The 20,382-nt window shown below is 39.1% G+C and overlaps 1 protein-coding gene across 2 annotated transcripts in view; it reads right to left on the bottom strand.

Moving 5' to 3' along the window:
• Positions 1–1,092: 1,092 nt before the first annotated feature.
• Positions 1,093–20,382, bottom strand: part of KCNJ2 (potassium inwardly rectifying channel subfamily J member 2) — a 52,583-nt gene continuing 33,293 nt past the window's right edge. For both annotated transcript variants that reach the window (XR_007473446.1, XR_007473447.1), the window contains exon 3: positions 1,093–1,437. The gene's annotated coding sequence lies outside the window, so the exon portion shown is untranslated. The remainder of the gene's footprint in view (positions 1,438–20,382) is intronic.

Genomic DNA, 20,382 nt, shown 5'->3' with positions numbered 1-20,382 from the left:
CTTGTCCAGCCCTGTAGAACCAAGAGTGACCCTTTACTATCCCTCTGTGTTATGGTTCCATAAACACAACTTGTATTGATGGTAAAGATGTTATCGCTGCCTTTGGAGTAAAAATATGTTATGGCCTTTTGGGTTTATAGAGAGAACCTAAGGAGTCAATACAAGCGTGTGAAAATATGCTCTTGTTTCGGACACTGGCTAGGTAGTTATTCCACAAGATGAGTAGGTATGTCTCCTGTGATAGTTTGAGTATACTGATTACCTCAGAGAATATACTTACTAGCTTTAATAAAGAGACAGTGGTTATAGCAAAGGAATTTCACCCTTTATTGCCCTACTAAAGGGCTTCTCCTGGCACAGTGGAAGCTGGCTTCATCCGTAGCAAATTGCTCAGGACTGTCTCTTATCTGTTCCAAAGAGAAAGAATTGGCTCTCACCTACTTCCCTTTTTTTTTTCAGTGCATTCACATTTTATTTTCAGAGCTACTGTGAGCTATTCGGAGCTACTTTTGGTCAGCAATTCTAAAACCAAACAAATGCAAATTCCATAATTTATATGTACAATATTATAATGAATGGTGTGTGTGTATTTGTCAAATGCGGGAGTTTTTGCGCAGGATCAGATATGCCCCACGTATATATATATACACGTTTGGGGCTGAAATTCAGAAGACAAGAGTTCTAGTGGTGGCCCTGTTACTTTATTTGTGTGACTCTGAGAAAATTCCTTAAATTTCATTTAATGTGATGTCTTTTCTGTAAAGTGAAGGGGTTGGACTCCTACTTCCCTTCCAGTTCCCAAGTTCTTTCATACACAGCCCTTCAGAGTTTGTCAAAAGTTGTGATATGTTTATGGCACAGGTAAGGCCTGTATCATATAATCTAAACATAGACTGTCTTAAGTCAGACTCAGTTTTGTTGTATTAAATCCTTAAAAGCCAAGTTTATCGAGATTCACCTTCCTCTTTCTATTTGAACCCGTAATTATAGGATTCTAATGCTGTGGAGTCAACTTACTCCCAGCCCTCATTTTGGTCACAAGGTGTAACGTAATCCTCTCAAACTGTGGAGCACTAAAAATCACACGAAGCCTGAAAAATGCCAAAACAAACATGTTTTTAACAGATTCAGGGAAAGCAGAAAGAAAGTGGTGTTTTCCCCAGGAAACCGTCCGCACTCTCCGAAGCCAGTTACAGCAGCTTTGTTCGGGCCTGGCCTTCTGATGATCAAATGGAACCACTTGGCTCGAAGGAGAATTCTGAAGTCGCTGGAGAAGAGGCTGGGAGGAAGTTCTCCTTGCTGAGGTGGAGGCTACAGCAGTGCCGAGATTTCAATCATTTTCCCCTTCAGTCTCTTAAGGGATGTTTCCTAGTCCACGGGGCTGATTTATAGTCTGTTGTTTTAACAACCACACCTCTCCTCCCAAGGGTCAAGTGCCTGGTTGGAAGAGAACACCGACACAATTTATTTTATTCCGTGGTTCACTCCTGAGTCAAGCTGGTGAATGAGCTAGAAGTGGTTCGGTGCCTAAAGGTCCGTGAGTGTTTATATGTGGGATGTTATTCACACAGTGGACAGACTTCAGCCAGAAGGTCATTTTGCCTATGTTTGTGTGGGTATAGAGCATGTCACTTTCGTCTAGATATTTGCAGTACAGAAGTTTTAAAGAATTTATTTGGAAAATTATGGTGTAAGAAGACACACTTGAAAAGAAGTCTAAAGATAAAATATAATCATTAAAAATAGTCAACAGTGAACCCCTAGTTCTGCACGTGCCTTATTATTTTTTTTTTTTAAATAAATTTATTTATTTATTTTTGGCTGTGTTGGGTCTTCGTTGCTGCGCACAGGCTTTCTCTAGTTGCGGCGAGTGGGGGCTACTCTTTGTTGCGGTGCGAGGGCTTCTCACTGTGGTGGCTTCTCTTGTTGCAGGGCACGGGCTCTAGGCGGGCTTCGGTAGTTGTGGTTTGCAGGCTCTAGAGCGCAGGCTCAGTAGTTGTGGCACGCGGGTTTAGTTGCTCCACGGCATGTGGGATCTTCCCGGACCAGGGCTCGAACCCGTGTCCCCTGCACTGGCAGGTGGATTCTTAACCACTGCGCCACCAGGGAAGTCCCTGCACGTGCCTTATTTATTCCATGGGTAATTCAGAGCACATTTATAAATGCTCCTTTGCCTTCTGTCAGTTTCCCCGGTCACGGGAGGCCACTTCTCCCTTGTCTGCCTTTCCCACCCAGCCGCCCCTATCCCAATATACAGCTGGTACATGCTTAGTGAATGAAATTCATTTTAACATTAACATAAGTTGGAAGGGAAATCGAGTATCCAAAAATGTATGCTTTGCAGGCATAAACAACTTTTGAATTGTCTTCTGTTCGTCATTTTCTCCATCAATGCTCCTCTCCACTTATACAGGTAAATAAAAATCAGTGTAGATAAGGGTGTGTGTCTGTGCCAGTGTGCGCGTGAAGATGGATTACGCTGTTCAGGAGTTCAGTACTGGAAAAGTACACATTTAATACTAAGCATTTAAAACCATATATGAAGAAAGGACAGGGGAAATCACTCCTCCAAGGGAATTTTTCCTCTTTTCCCAACTGTTCCACATAAAAGGTGCCCCAGGGCTTCCCTGGTGGCGCAGTGGTTGAGAGTCCACCTGCAGATGCAGGGGACACCGGTTTGTGCCCCGGTCCGGGAAGATCCCACATGCCGCGGAGCGGCTGGGCCCGTGAGCCATGGCCGCTGAGCCTGCGTGTCCGGAGCCTGTGCTCCGCAACGGGAGAGGCCACAACAGTGAGAGGCCCGCGTACCACACACAAAAAAAAAAAGGTGCCCCAAAGATACTGTTGAATAAATGATTGAATGGGTGAATGATTATCCAAATGAATGATTGAATGAATGAATTCTGTAGCAGCTGATGACTATGTACCATCCAGAGTATGCCTACCTACAAGACTTTTGCTACAGAAACTAATACCCAGAAGTGAGATCCGTGAGACAAGTTTGTAGGCAACTTGATTTGTTCTTGCTGCTTAGGATATGGAAACGAAGCAAAGGAAACCAACCTATTTCTTATAATTAATTTTTATTGGAGTATAGTTGCTTTCCAATATTGCGTTAGTTTCTACTACACAGCAAAGTGAATCAGCTATACGTATACATATATCCCCTCTGTTCTGGAAGGAAACAAACCTATTAAGTTTCCTCCCATTAACTGAAGGGAGGAAGGTGATGAATTGTGAAGCTTTCTTCGAACACATGCAAAAATCTGATAGAAGTGGGAAATTGAAGAACACAGACTTACGCTAAAGACAATATACTTATTTCAATAGAGTTAAGTAACACGGCAAATCTAATTAAAACCCCAGCGCATGGAGCCTTAGGTTAAGAGACAAAGGTGAGTGTGCACACCAGACTCACCCGGAGTTTGTGTTTCCTCTGATTCTTCCATATCCCTATCAAGGCATCACTCAGCCCTGAGTTGAGCAACTGAACCACCTGAGAGCCTGCAGTGTCTAATCTTATAATTCGAGAACACTGATGGTGAAATTCTCAGAAAATATGTATTGACACTCTGATTGAGACATGATTTTGAGCTCAGCTGCCTGTGGTTCTGCTTTTGTTTTGTTTCGTTTTGTTTTCTTCTGCCTACTCCTCCGCAGTGTCAGCTATATAAATCAATACGCGTTGTACTTGCCAAATGGGAAGTTATCAAGAAAGAAGCTGGCCTTCCCGTTTGTTGCAGATTGCCCCATTCAGGATCAGCTAGCCCAGGCAGGATTTGTCCTGACTGGCTTGCAGAATTACCAGTATCCCTTTCCCGCCTGCATCCCTTAGTATTTCCACTACCAGGAAGGAAATAACCACACTCTTTGCAAAAGATTAAGATGCTCATTTTACTATGTAAAATATGTCTCAATGTCACAATCATTGTTGAAATAGAAGTATAAAATGAGAAGAATCATTTCCTCTTTGTTTCATGAGTTGAACTTTTGATGTTCTTGGCCAAGGAGGGGGAAGGGTTTGCAGAAAAAGAAAACGCCTTTCAAGGTAGGATATATATATATATATATATATATATATATATATATATATATATATATATATATATATATACACACACACACACAATTGATATTACTCAGCCATAAAAAAGAATGAAATAATGCCATTTGCCATTTGAGGCAACATGGATGGACCTAGAGATTATCATACTAAGTGAAGTAAACCAGACAGAGAAAGACAAATATATGATATCGCTTATATGTGGAATCTAAAAAAGAAATGATACAAATGAACTCATATACAAAAGAGAAATAGACCCACAGGCATAGAAAACAAACTTATGGTCACCAAAGGGGAAAGGGGGGCAGGGATAAATTAGGAGTTTGGGATTAACATATACACGCTGCTATATCTAAAATAGATAACCAACAAGGACCCACTGCATAGCACAGGGAACCATAGTCAATATTGTGTCATAGCCTATAATGGAAAAGAATCTGAAAAAGAATATATATATATAGGTATATAGTTTTATATACCTATATATATATATAAAACTGAGTCACTTTGCTGTACACCCAAAACTAACACAACATGGTAAATCAACTATACTTCCATAACAAAATACAAAGGATATAAAAAACAAAACATAAAATAAGCAAAAAGAAGAAAACTGCTTTTAGTAGAGGTTACTGGAGGCAGGCTTGTTTTACTTCAATTCTGTTTATTTTACTTTTCTCTCTTTTCGATTCTGGGAAGGAAATAAGCAATTGTTGTCTTAAAGATTAAATGTCATGATGTTTTAATGCCATTGGTTTCTGATAAATAACTTGTTGCTGAGGACGGAGGTTGCTGGAAGACTCTCCCAGAATCAATTCCATATAAGCCCAGAACTGGTTGAGCAGAGCCCCAGCCTTGATGTGGGTTGGATCATTTTTTTGTCTGAGGCTAAACTGCCTTCTTAGTTCCTTAAAAAAAAAAAGTACTGATTTAAGGAGACTGATGCTGTGTCATCACTCCTCAAGTGCTTAAAATAAATAGTTAAAATTCAGGCAGTGTGGTGAGGGGTACCTGTGCTGACATTGTATAAAAGAAGAAGCTGGATATAGCTTGTGTATTTGTATGAAAATGAGACCAAGGGGGCTCCAAAACTGAACCCAACTGAATTGCCCATAGCCCTGTTTGGATAACTAAATAATAGATGATTTCTGTTATTGCTTTTGTCACATACTTTATATTCCTAATACGTAGAGTATGTTTTGGAAGCTCCCTTTGGATGCAGGCAATAAAGAGCTCTTTATCTTGTTGCTGATTTTCAGATGCTACAATTTCAGGGAGAGGAAGAATGGTATGTCCAGGCATGGTGTATACGATGTATAAGACAGTATGGAAGATGAACTTCAGAATCACTCAAGGGAAATGAGCCTATTTTTCCACATTGATCCATGTATAATCACAGCTGACCTCCTCAAGTAATGCCATGATCAAGTGCTAATTTTGTAGTGAAATATGATGCCACCAACCTCAATGGCAGAATGGCCACAAAAAATAAACTAATCCCTGATTAAAGACTAACGTTAGGAGACAAATTCTTACCATCCAGCCTGGTCTAACTTTACCCAGTGGGGCTTTTGTAGAGGGATATAGGTGATTAAACTTTAAGCAGTTTGGAACTTTATACGAAAATAAGCAAAGACTGAGTGAAAGCATGTTAATGGCTCAAAATAAATTTTCTTCACATTTGAAAAAAACAAAGCACTATCTATAAACCTGTCTTAAGTGGCAGAGTTTTATGTGAGGAGGTGAATAATATAATTCCAGATCTTACATATTTATTCCCTGGCTTAAAAACATATGCATAAAAATCATTCATTATAATAAGCATATTAATTAAATATATATTAAATAATTAAATAATTATAGTTGCTTGATCAGATAGTCAGAAGAACAGACTGTTTCCTTTTCTTCCTGGAAAATTATGTGCCTTTATTCTTTGTGATTTTAAGAAATTGGAAAAAAAGTGTCAGATTCAATGTGAAACAGGTAGATGTACTCCAGTTGCATTGGGATTAGTTATCATTGGCTGCTACTGGTTTAAAAAATCCAGCCTTCAAAACCACTAGCAAGAGAGCAGCTCGTGTAATCTAATATAGATTTAGGGAAAAGTAGGAAACCAGTGGGTTTCAGAAATACAGGAGTCTAATGATTTTACCAAGGCTGAGCTTAAATTATATAAGATTGTCATCAGAGTCAATGCTAACAGAAATTCGAAAACCACTAGTTTAGTCCCATGAAATTTTTCTATGGTTGATTAAATGAGACCCAATTAGCAATTGAGGTTGTGTGTCATAGTTACAAATATATCTTGACTTGGCTTTATATATTGTATTGAATACTTGAGTTCTTGCTACGTTGTTCAGGTACATGAGTTCAGAAACGGCCAGAAGAGAGAGAGACAGAGAGAGGGAGAAAGAAACACACAATAGCCCCGCACACCGAGAATATTCACAGAGGGCATGTGATAACCAATGCTGGCTTAGGAAAGTGTTGATAAATGTGTGCCCTGTTTGGTGAACCACAGAAGAGAACAAACAATAACACTGTGTTACGTAAACTACAGTGACTTCAACAAGCAAGTCTGGACAATTCAGGGACAGGGTCCTCAGATTTGGGTCTTATTGAATAACTGTGATTGGCACTCAAGGATTCAGCGGGAATACTGCTACACGTTGTTGTGTGATACAAATGAACTTGTTTACAAAACAGAAACAGACTCACAGATGCAGAAAATAAACTAACAGTTATCAAAGGGGAAGGAGCGGGGGAGGGATAAAGTAGGAGTTTGGGATTAACATATACACACTATTATATATAAAATAGATAAGCAACAAGGACCTACTGTATAGCACAGGGCACTACAGTCAATCTCTTGTGATAACCTATAATGGAAAAGGATCTGAAAAAGAATATATGTGTGTGTGTGTGTGTGTGTGTGTGTGTGTGTGTGTGTGTGTATAGAATTGAATCACTTTGTTGTACATCTGAAACTAATGCAATATTGTAAATCAACTATACTTCAATTAAAAAAAAGAGTTACTGTGGATTGAATGAGATGCGTAAAGCTCTGAGCACTGTGCACTCAACGTGTAGCTATTATGATTCTTGCTCCCAAGATTCCTGGGATGGAATGTGGCTTGTTTAAAAAAAAAGAAGTGAGAGGAAAGGTCTAGTCCTGGGGAATGGAAAAAAATGAAATTTTAGTTCCTTATGACTCACTGACCACCAGGGAGCCATTTACAACTTATCTGTATGTTAGCAATGAGAAGTATGTCTGTCCTCTCCCCCCAGCAAATGGCTGTTAGGATAAGCTGATGCAAAAGGAAAAACTCTGTCCCTCTGGGTAGAGAGTTTTTACTCTATTTAAGATAAATCTGAGTAAGCACATCTGTTTAACAGTCTACTTTACCGTTTAAATGGCAGCTGTAAACATAAACACGTAGCCCCACATAAAAGCATTTACGTGTGGGCATTACCCTCATCATTTTTAACGTCATTCATATAATGTGTTAGGGGTTATCAGTACTGTCATTTACTGGCCAACCCAGGGGAAATCTGACTGACTTAGCTTAAGTTTATTTGGTGTTGTTATTCATCCTTCATTTATTTATTTACTTTTTGACTCTGCTTGGTTAAAAAATGTGAGTGATTACAACCAAGAAAAGTCCATGAGTTTGCGGGAATAGGTAAGCATTGGAATTATTTGCAAAGTGAGTACTGAGGGGACCAGCTGATTTAAAAAGGAGAGGCAGGCTTTTGAGCTGTCTCAAGGCCTGCATTTGCATAACAAGGCCTGCATTTGCATAACAAGGCCTGAGTTTTACACTCCTCTGGGTTTTTGTGGAAAGGGGGTACTGAAGTAATTTCTTATCCTTCACTCCCTTTCCCACCCCTGACTCTAAGCACTGTAAAATGACGCATGCGTTGTACAGATGATCGTGTCTTCCTGAGATTCCTGTTCTGAAGACAAGTGCCTCAGTCAAAGGCCTTTAGGGGAAATAGAAAGACTGAGATCAACAATGCAATTTTCTGTGAAACTTGAATATTCTTTGTGAATTGACGTCTTTTCAGGCCCAAAGCATTTCTATATCATCCATATAATTTTATTAGGAAAAAGAAGAGCTGGAGAAGATTTTCTCAGGAAATATCAAGACATCAGTATGAACGGAAAGAGTCTAAAGCAGAACGTATTCATGTAAGGATGTGGTGCATCACACCTACAGAGCATCTCCCCAGATACGATGAAACTCTTATTTGGGATGAAGATGAGTCCGCGCTGGTTTGGCAGTGGCCTCTATGCAGGAATCCATGCTAAATTCAATAAATCCTTCACAAAGTAATTACAGAAGACCCAGGCGATTTGATTTGCTGTTATCAATTTGGAACTTTGATCTCTATTTTTATGAAATGCTGTTCAATAACGTATTACCACAGTCATCCTTTCTACTCAAGCTGAGGGTTAAATATCTTCTAAAGGATATTTTAAAGGCAAGTAGAAAATCTATGATGGGAAATTACAAAGGTAGACACCTCTGTCATAGGAACTCGTGAACGGCACTGCCCTTAGATTTGGGTGAGATCAGCCAGCCCCTGTGCCAAGGTCCTACTTTAGAAGATGCCATTCTGTCCCTGGTCTGTATGTATCCCTCTCCATGGAGCAAGGAGTAAGGAAGAGGATAGGCTCCCTAGTAACTATGCTTCCCTTCTAGACTATATTCCGAGTATCCAGAACCATGGAATTTCCTACCCAAGACAGGCTTGGCCTGCTTCCAGACCAGTCCTCATGAGGTCATCCCCCAGACGTATAATCCTAGGTCCAAGGAGCAGAAGATGTTGGGGAGTGTGGAAGGATCTTAGACCTCCTAGGTGGGTATCTGCATACACACCCGGAAGCCCCTCCATGGCTCAGGTCAGAAGCAGGAGTAGTTAGAGATGGGGGTACAGGCTTTGGACCAGGTCCTGGGGACTGGTGTTTTCTCACTCTCAAATGCCAGTGAGAAACTCCAAAGATTCTGAAAATTCTAAATTCAAACTCAGCTCTCCAAGTCATAAAGCAGCTGTATTGGTCAAGAGAGTAGAATACAAAATGTCTTATTGAATGGTTTTTTAGCGCAGTTTATGATTTAAATAGTTAGACATATGGTACATGGCTCTTGATTTTAACTCTTACCCTGGATCCCACAAATGTTAGGAAACTGCCTTCTTCTTATCTGTATTTGTCTTTGATCCAAGGGAGTTGCTGGTGCATTCAGAGGGGTGCTAGACCAACCTGAAGGCTTAGAGGGGCTGGAATCGGCCAAATGCCCACATTTCACGAACACTAGTGGTCCCTATCTATATCTCCCAAATAAAATACAAGAGAAAGGATAGCTTGGCTTCTAGGTACTGGGGCAGCCATATTGTCTAGTCCTGTGTCTCCAATTCGGTGTCTATAGATAATAAGAATATCTATTGATGGTAGGGATACAAAACAAATTTACATATTCCCAATGGTATTTTTTCATCTCATTCCTGAAAACCAGAGATTGATTTTGTGTTAGTATAGCCTTCTCTCATCTAGCGCCAAAATTCACGAGCGCTAGCGTCTATCGCAGGTGGCTGAAAATGTCTTAAAGAATTTGGGGGATGTTTTCCCCGATTTTGAACATCATTTGTAAACATTTCAAAGTGCTCTTTATCTTTGAGGTTATTCATTAACATTCCTTTCTCCTATAAGAGTCCTGAAATCCGCATGTGTGATGATAATTATTCTCGATGTCACCTTATGAAATGAAGCAATGGAGTCCAGAGACATAACAGTACTGATGGATGGTTTCTCCACTGAGCACTACCCCTCATCTTCCTGTTTGCTCTGGCAGAGAACGATTTAACGGGCCAGCTCAATTCCCTGGGAGTGATTTTAGTTTGCAAGGGAAAGGAGTAGCCCGTGAACTTGCCTGCATGTCTATTAATATGTTCAAAACACAGGCTCTCCATCCTTGCTTTGTATCGCGTTGTCAATGCACAGTACACTCCAGACTGATGTCGTGCATGAGACACGTGACCTGCCCCGCTTTTGCACAGCCCCTTAGAACAGTCAGCGTTCATTTTGCAGCGTAAAGAACAGAATCGATACTAGCACTGGAAATAGTCCCGTCACGTTGCTTGCGCTGGATTGAGCAGATAATCTGGTTGTTGATGAAATCACAACTCATGCGTGTCCTGCCTCATCTAACTCCAAGATTCAATGACAGAGTGATGTAAGTAACTTGCCAGCAACAGAAATAATAACGCGAACACCTCAGGTTCATTTTTTGCCTCGTGGAACGAAATGTGAATTGTGTGCTTGTTGATTTGTCAGAAGTGGGATTATTCTCTTCTCCCTTGCCAAAGTTAAGAGAAGTTCTTATCTCGAGTCTTCTGTTTGCCCCCCAAAGACAGCTGAGTTTGGATAAATACAGGTTCTGCCAAAATTCAGTCCCATCTGTGAGATGAGTTGGAAAATTCTTAGAAGTCTTATTAAGGAGCATGATTGAAATACCTCAGGGCTTTTAAAAAAAACATAAGCAGAGTATAGATTAATGTATTCTACTCCTTTTCTGTCTCAATGAGACTAACTTTCAGCTCTATAAGGAAAGTATGTGCTTGTCTTCTGTGTCTGAAACTTTGTAAATATTTCAATAAATCATTTAATTTTCAGCCAAGTCAGTAGAAGCTGATCGTCTATACCAGGTGTTGGCAAACATTTTCCTTAAAGGGTCAGAGAGTGTTTTAGGTTTAGGGGGCCTCATATGTTCTCTGTCACAACGATCCTACTCTGTAATGGTAGCTCAAAAGCAGCCACGGATGGTATGTAAACAAATAAATATGGCAGTGTTTCCATAAAATGTTATTTACAAAAACAGGCTGTTTGGCCGGCAGACCATAGTTTACAGATCCGTGATCTATACATACATAAAATTGGAAGGATAAATACTTCGGGGTCCTTGGCAATCTCACCCTCATAAATTTGATCAAAAGTTTTTTAGAATAGTATCCTGAGATACAGATCATCATCAACAATGGCCACTTAAGAAAATTTCTCTTAAGGAAACAAACATGTTTTCCAATGGATTACATCTAAAATACATAGTCCATAAGGATATTTTTGGATAGTCTTTTTTTCTATCAAATGTTCATTCTAATGAATGTGTACCCAATTCTAGGCTCTGTGCTAAGAACTTTCCAAGCTTTGTGATAAAGCCAAGCAGAATACCGTGGAGTGGGTTTACTAGTGAAGGGTATACCCTGACAGCAGGAGGTGAGTGCCCCACTGCACATCTGTGATGGGTTTGACTCTTTTATCTCTTTCCAAAAGAACTCCATCTGAAAATGGACAAAGTCTCGTGCAAATAAAACGCCCTGTTTTATTACATCACTATATCTATCTATTTCATAACATAGTGCAAAGGAGAAGTTAAAGACAAAGTGAAATTTCCAGTCCAGATATTTACTGTCATAAAAAGAATCTTTTACTCAACTATTCATCCAAAAAGATGGAAGGAAGGAAGGAAGGAAGGAGGGAAGGGGGGTGTCGGGGGTGAGGGAGGAAGGAGGAAGAAGGAAGGAAGAAAGGAAGGAAGGAAGGAAGGGACGGAGGGAGGGTGGGGGAGGGAGGGGGAGGGGGAAGGAAGGAAGAAAGATGAAAAACCTATCAGCAAAATCTATCTTGTTGTAAATTTATTTCTTTCCTGGGTGTGTTTTTGGACATAAAAGTGTGTTTGGGGCGATAAAGAGGGTTTAGATAAGTAGCTCTTCATACATAAACCGTTTTTTTTAAAGTTGTATTACAAAAGAAAAAGTATCGGTGTAGTGGACTAGAGTTATTTGCGACCAAATGCCACAGTGGAACAACTTTTTCATATATGATATTAGTATCATCAGTGCCATGTGATTCATGGTAATGGGGTTATTACATGGAGCAACACAGGAGTGATACTGGTGTAAAGAAGATATTTTATTTAAAAAAAAACCACTGTGCAGTTCTGAGGTTAGAACACACTGTTCAAAAATATTGAGAAAGTAACTGAGCATACGTTATTCAAGGGTTTAATACATCAGAAGAACACTGCTAATTGCTGAAAGGTGAACTTAACTGAATAGGTAGAACAACTATAAAAATTTCCCTGTGAATCATATGTTTATTTAGAATAATTGTCATTTGAAATGACTTGTGAGCTCCAGGATTGAAGAGATCTGTGTGTCATTCCAAACTACATCTATTTGCTGAAGAAACACAAAGAGCTTTTCATATAGAAATTTGTTTTATCCCTGTTGAACTTGAAAGGGAGAACATCAATAGGAAATTCCATTTCCTTTCTTAGATACCTTCGAACGAATGGGCTTCCTTAGCTTTGGATAAAATAGCTTTGCTAAAGAAATTCTAGTTTGAGAATAATTGGAGGTCAAAGAACATTTGAGTGCTGTGTGCTTAAGAAATGGAGAAGCTCTGCAGTTTCAAAGGAAGTTTGATAATGAAGAAGGTTGGACAGGTAACAAGTTGGCAATGGCATTGGCTTCAAAGCAAGATCGTGAATCTGGGTGAATAATGCTGTCACTTCTGGAGCAAAACTTAAATCCGTGTAATTCAGAACAAGGGCGCTTATCACATTAAAAATGTTTTCGAATTATTTCTTATGTCTCTCAGGCTTTTTACATATAACTACATATCTTCCAAGTAAATATCTTCTAACATGAGAGAGAGATCCGTCTTTACCCAAAGGAATATTTTGATCTAACTCACCATGTCAAATCTCAACATGTCTTATAAATCTGAGAACTGTATCTCAGTTTAGGTTCTAACTTTAAAAAAAAATCAGTCCTTTATGTATATTGGGAACTCAGCTGTCATTCTTCATAATTTATAGGTTTTAATATATCCTCTAAAGTAAATTTGAACCTTACACAGGTAAAATATTTACTATGTTATTAGTCATTTACCATAATTAATGAATGAATTTATTTATGTCCTGTCAAGTCAATAGGAAAGTTTGGGAGCTGAGTAAGCTATTTTACCCTTTTGCAATTATTGAAATAACATTGCACTTTAAGTGTCTTCTTCATTGTGGAAATTTAGATGTGCTGAGAGAGAGAGAGAGAGTGCAGTGGCCAGGCCAAAGCTCTTTATTTTTTTCCTCAAATGGACTCTGAAATATCCACAAATACTCCTGTTCCTTTTCTCATCTGAACTTTAAAGATTGACCTTGCAGAGGTGGAGAATCAAAGACACCATCAGGAATCAAGGAAGAACGCGGAGGGTGTCTGGGTGATATACACACACTTAAAAGGAACATCTTACAATAGGACAAAATAAAAGAGCTTTCTTACAGGCATTTCTATTTTAAAATAATGCCTCACAGCACCATATGATGAAAGATCTTCAGAGCACATCATGTTAGTCATAATGGAAACTGCTTTAATTGAATGGCATGGAAAAAGGCCTGGGGGCTGCCAGGGAAGAGCCAGGGTAATCACATGCTATCAGAATGGCCTCACTGTCAACTTATCTAAAATCGAGGGCTCCCAGCCCACTTTAACTCTCATGAACTACCTTTGGAAACACATTCAGGAATTAGCATAAATCATCTTATGGAAATAAAAATGTGCCACCCATAAAAATAATCAAAGGGGTTTCTTATCATGTTTCTTTTAATAGTCAGCTCCTTGGGAGGGCAGGGGGGATTGAAAACAAATCCATGCAAAAGAAACACATACAAATTTATCTTGGAGAAGAGCTGCTACTGTAAAATAGTTCCAATAGACTGGTGAGATTTTTCAGAATTTTAAATTGTCAGTTGTCTGAGATTCAGGAGTTTAAATACTTTTCTTTCTTTTTTTTTTCTTTTTTACTTTTAATGATTAATTCGAATTATTCTTGTCCTATTTCTGCAGGTTCTGAGAACCTGTTTAGAAAGAACTTTGTCCTAACAATTGTGAGGAGCTACACATTCAAGCAATGATTTCCACTCGGAAATTTTATGCTCCAGTAAAAAAAAAAAGTATAGGAAATATACCATTTAATACACACACACACACACACACACACACACACACACACACAGCCACATCCATACACACCCTAGAACATAGACAAAAGAAAATACAGAGCATTCCAATAGATATTTTTGAAGAGAAGTATATTATGCCTGTTGAGAAGCTACTAGATCCTTGGGAAACTTGACATCACATAGCATTTATTACATTTATTATTTTAATAATGAAATGTCGCCACTTAGCGACTCATGTCGCCAGCAAACTCTTCTGAGAGCCCTTTACGTTGGGTCGTGAGGACGTTTAAAGCAGAGGCTTCGTCCCACAGAGTTGCTTCCCACCTCTGGTCCTCGGACTTCCTTATTTCAAATGAACAGAATGGAGGAGCATCAAAGATGGGCAGCTTGCTCTACATCATCACTGTGACAAGAAGGACTTGTAAAGAGGCAGCTCGGAAGACAAGCAAAGTTTCCCTGTATCAAGTCTGCAACAATGAGGGCATCTTCCAAAGTCGACCAATTTTTTTTTAAGTTCTTTTGTTTTAGATTAATTTTATATTGGAGTAGAGTTGATTTACAATGTTGTGTTAGTTTCTGCTGTACAGCAAAGTGATTCAATTATACACATACATATATCTGTCCTTTTCCAGATTCTTTTCCCATATAGGTCATTACAGAGTATTGAGTAGAGTTCCCTGTGCTATACCGTAGGTCCTTATTAGTTACCTATTCTATATATAGTAGTGTGTGTATGTTAATCCCAATCTCGCAATTTACACCTCCCTCCCTTCTCCCTTGGTAACTGTAAGTTTGTTTTCTACATCTGTGCAAAGTCTACTGATTTTTAAGCTGTGCTCCATGTACCAGGAGTGGGAAGCAGGCTCTGAAACGAGTGTGTGTGTGCGTGTGTGTGTGTGTGTGTGTGTGTGTATGGGGAGGGAGGATTCATGATAATTATGAAGAAATTTGAAGAAGTCTTCTAAAGTTACCAACCCAGAAATTGTGACCTTTGTGCTTTATTGGTCATAAAATATGAAACCAATGAAGTCTAACCCAACAATTCAACATCTGTTTAAATCCCACTGCATTCTTATTATCACAATGGCTTTCAGCATTTGCTGAAGAGATTACTAAATATTTATACAGATGATTCAAAGGCTAATTCAGTAATAGATGATTCACTACCATTCAGCATAGCAAAGTACTTATGAGTTTAGTCTCTAGAGTGAGATACTCCCCTGTAATGCAGTTTATCTCTACATTCAAGCTGATCACATGTGAGACATGGACTAACTTTTAATATCACGATTTCCCTATCTGTAAAGTGGGGATAACAAAAATAGCTAGTTCATGACATTATTGTAAGGATTAAATGTGATAATGCATGTAATATACTTGACAAAGATCAATACAGGTTAACCATTATTTTTTATGTTGTTTATAATACCAACATGATCATCCTTATTACCATTCAATGCAAACAACCAGTTTTATTCATATCTGACTGCAAATAAATCTCCTTATATTGAGATCTGGTTCCTTGAGTTTTCTTTCATTAATTCTAATTTAGCCCCTCATGGCAGGCGGAAAAAAGGAAAGAAAGAAAAGAAAGAAAGAAAGAAAAAGAAAGAAAGAAAGAAAGAAGGAAGGAAGGAGAAGGAAGGAAGAGAGAGAGAGAAAGGAAGCTAATTTTTACATGGTTAAATACAGTTATTATTCAATTGTCCCTAGTACAGCTTTTCTGTTTCGGCTCTGCTGCCAGCCAACCTTCAAACTTACATGCAGCAGGAGGGAGAAGGGAAGGCAGGGAGGGAGAAAGAGACAGAGAAGGGGAGACAGGAAGGGAGGGGTCGGGGGAGGGGAAAAGAGACCTATTCTATTATTCTGTTATCCTGGCTATATGCCCATATTCTTCAAATATTTTTAATTGGTATGATCTCTTCACTGTTCTGATCACTGTCTTCTGATGGTGCTACAATTTTTCTGCATCTCTTTAAGGGAAAGTTATCCTTTATAGAAACAATATTTCCAGGTGTTCTGAAGTGTTTAAAAATTAATTATAGAAGGTGGCAAGGGCCTAAAAGAGTAAATCATTGTAAACCCTAGTAAACCCATTGTAAACCCTAGTCATTGTTATCCTATCCATAGAAGTGGGTTTTTCCATCTATTTGTGTGTGTGAGTTTAATTCAAATTATTAAAATTATTTGCCATGAAAGTTTAATAAGAACTTATGCTAGCATTTTGTTTTCTGTTTGTTTGTTTGAGGGGAGGTTAGTGTTAGAGGTTAGAGCTCTCAAGATGGAAAGGCCTTGAAATGCATATGCAAATAAACAAATGGGTGGTGAGGATGAATCATGTGAATAAGTTGATTGACAGATTTGTGAATGTGTTTAAATTAAAGATGGATAGCAAAGTTCCTGTGTAATTTATTGGTTCAGTTCAGTGGTCAAGAACATTCCAAGAATGAAGTGGAGGAAGTTTAGAGAAACTTTAATTTTTGTTACTTAAGGTGACAATTTTTTTTCCATGTCAAATGTTGTTTTAATTTATTACAATACGGAACATTTGAGAGATATGAAATAGGCAGTATTAATCTATCAGATTCCCATGTACAAGAGAAATTATATGATGTAACACTTCCTGAGTTCTTTTGTACTCAATAATTATTGCTCAGTTAAAAAGCAAAGTTTAAAATGGTGTTTATAATATAATCTAATTTTGTTTAAAATTGTTATCAATAATAATATGATAAGTATATATGTGTATGTATTAAAAAGGAGAGGAGTATACCAAACTATTAGTTACAGTTGTCTTTGAAAAGATACTTATAGAAGCCTTTTTAATCTGCTTTCTGTAATGTTTGAAGAGTATGTAGTGAATGTATTGCTTTTGAAATGATTACTTTTCTAATTAGAAGAAAAATACAAAGCTAAAACATGACATGCATGATCAGTCTATTTGTAGAGCGATGATTCTTCTTTTCACCTAACGAATTATTCATCAAAGGAATAGTAGCCTAAAGGCTGAAATATATCATTACCTATACCTATGGTCCAAACATGTTACATAACCATTAGGCGATATATACTCACTACAGGTAGCTGACCATGAAGCGGTACCATTCCATCAGAAAAAAAAAAAACCTCAGAAGGTCGTGGGTTACGTGTAGCCTACACATTTCGGAACTTGTTCAACCATCTCAAAGCCAACTTGTCCAGGAAAGAAAAAGTCATGCTCAAGCCGTGGACTTTCAACTGCTGAGCTCTGTTCCAGGAAATATCCCGGGACAACCATAAGATGTAAGAACACCTAGTCTCCGAGCAACTCGGGCTCCAGTTAGCGTGTAGCTTCGTAAAGCGTAATGAGACCTGGCCATCTCCTCCCCTCGGGGAGACACTAGGTTCAGGTGGGAGCATGCTGTTCTGGGCTTTGCACTGTGTGAGTGAAGAGATCGCATGTGAGTCTGAGCGGCTGCCTGAATCAAGCACCGCAGTTCAAAGGAAACGTCTAGCTACTCCCCTCCATGGCTACATGGCTTCATGAACAACAAGGAGACTGATCCCCTACTAATGGCTTTGAAACGATTCCATCTGCCTGAAATCCTGCTGACACACGTGCCCTGTAGACAAGCATTCATCTGAAAGACACAGCATAGCCCTGGAGTCGGCAAGATCATCGACTCAGGAGCTGGACGGTCTAGGTTCAAATTCTGGCCTGTGTGTGACCTTGAGGAAGTTACTTAAACTCTGTTCATCTAAGTTTTCTCACCTGGTAAGTGGGAATAGTAATAGTACCTATGTCATCTGTTGCTAGGAAGATTCAATGAGTTAATATTTGTAAACACAAGAAAGCCTGGAACATAATAAGAATGGTATAGTGTTTGTTAAATTAAAAATTACCTATCATAACTGTTTCAGGGATAGCTCTGGACCCTGAGAATTGGATTCGTTCCTCAGTTTTGAAGAAGTGCTAGCTTAAAAATTCAGATAAATTTCTATAGGGGGACAAATAAGGGAACAATGAATTCTACTCAAGGAAAAAAGGAAAATCATTTCCGCAGAGACAGCACTGGGATTCCCGGCATGAGTGAGAGACTGTCTGATCTAGAAAAGTAAAGGTGGGGCTTTCCAGTCAGAACAATAAACATATACTAACACATACAAACAACATATACATGCAGAGACCTGTGAAAATATCCACTAGGCATAAAAAAAAACATAGAAAGCTTTGGAGCATAGGCAGAATGAAAGAGACTGAAGCTGTTGATGTGATGATCCCTTCAGTGATAACTGTGGAAATTCATTCTGTGAGCAGTCATCGAAGGCATTCTTAAGTAGAAGGCAGAAGCAGATTTGTGTTAAAGAAAAATAAACCTGGCAGCACAGGAAGGAAAATGGATTAGTTGGCGTGGGATGGGAGGTGGGAAAAACATGGCGGAAGTTGTTCAGGTGAGCTGTGAAAGTCTCTCCTAAGACAGAGACAGTGGGAGTGAATGAAGGGAAAAGTTTCTTGAGATAATCTGGAGGTGAGATTAATGACGTGGCATGACCGATGGGTGTTGAAATAGAGGGAAGAATCAAGGATAATACTCAATTTTCTGGTTTGGGCAGTTTGGAAAGGGAAGTTTCTACGGGGGAGCAGGACAGGAGGATGGAGGGAGGCAAGAACTGACTTCACTTCAGATGTGGATCTGGAGTTGTCTAGACAGTCTTATCTAGTTGTTGAAAAGGAGGGTAGAAAGGTCATTTTAAACTCAAGGAAAAGGTCAAATTAGGAAACACAGATTCAGGAGTCACCGTACATAGGGTTGACAGAAACCTTAAGGATGAATGAAATTAACCAGGGGAAATGGATAGAATGATAAGAGAGATGCAAGAACTTTGAGGAAAAATAACATTTAAGGAGACGGGCAAAAGAAGTGGCTAAAGAAAATGAAAAGAAAAGCTAGAGGTTGGCAGGAGAATCAGAATAAAGAAGGTTCCCGTTTGTTTATTTTTATTCACTCAATTCATTCATCCATCCCATAAATATTTATTGAGCACCTGTTATGTTCCACGTCATGGGACTCCACGGAGGGGAGATACCACGTCAGGGAAACAGACCAACTTCTTACTATCATGGGGCTTTAAATCTATTGCAGAAGATGATTTAAGACCATCACCAAAAAAAAAAAAAAAAAAAAAAGTCATGTGAGTACATGTGTATTTGCAAATTAAAATGTTTTCCTATGAAGGAACAATACCAGTCCTATGGAAACACAGGTTGGGGATCAGAGGAGGTTTCCTGAGGAAGTGGAGATTGGATTGAGATGTGACTAGTAGTCAACCAGGTCAGGTTGCTGGGGTGATGCTACGTGCCGGACAGGGTGGACAGTGTATGTGAACCTCTAGACTCTTTCTTATGACTGCAAAGATACGACAGAAAATGGGAAATAAGTATGGGATGTCCTTTACTTCTCATGCCCCCCTCCAGTTTCTGGGTTGTATGTAACTAGAGGTCTATATTGTAGTACATGACAGTACAGTCGATGCTAAGAAAAGGAAAATTCCTAATCAGATGGGTCATTACAAAGGACAGTGTCTAGGTTGTGTGCAGGTTATCCCCTCACCTCACAGAGTCAGTTCTGAAGGAAAGTCCTTGAAATCAGTATTCTTCGTTATAAAGCCCAGCACTGGAATCCTGCGTCTCTGGTTACTAACAGCCAAAGGGTAGCAGCCTTGCTTGGGGCAGCAACAGAGGCACTTATACGGAGTGGACACCAGGGTTCAGACTCCTGCCCAGTGTGGTGGCGGGAGATCACTGCCTCTGCCTGACGGCTTTGTCACACGGGTCTTCAGGAAGAGATAGCCATAGACTTTGCAAGCTGGGAGCACTTTGCACTCACGTGATGGTCAGGAGAAGCTTTCCAATAGATGTGCCCTTATGTGCCTCTTAAAATCAAGGTTCTTTTTCCATATCCCAAAGATTCTTTGTTTTGTAAGAGAAATGAATAAGGAAACTGCTCTTTGAAGTAGAATAAGTAGAAGTCCAAAATAGAGAATTAGAAAAATAAAATTAAGCAACCTGCTTTTTCAAGTGGAATAAATAAAAGTCTGGAGTACAGAATTAGAAAAATAAAATTACAGATGACATACAACATACACACGACAAAATTCCCGCTCCACAAACTCTAGCCCGGTAATCATTGCAAGCCCTCTATGGATTTTAGGCTCATCTTATCAATACCAGCCTTTGGAAAAAGTCTAAGGAGTCTTGTTTTGAAGAAGAATTCAAAGACTACAGAACAACAAACACTAAAGATCAAAAGTAACACA

Source organism: Orcinus orca, chromosome 19, assembly GCF_937001465.1.
Source record: "Orcinus orca chromosome 19, mOrcOrc1.1, whole genome shotgun sequence".
Lineage (NCBI taxonomy): Eukaryota > Metazoa > Chordata > Mammalia > Artiodactyla > Delphinidae > Orcinus > Orcinus orca.
This window is presented reverse-complemented; position numbering and strand designations above follow the sequence as displayed.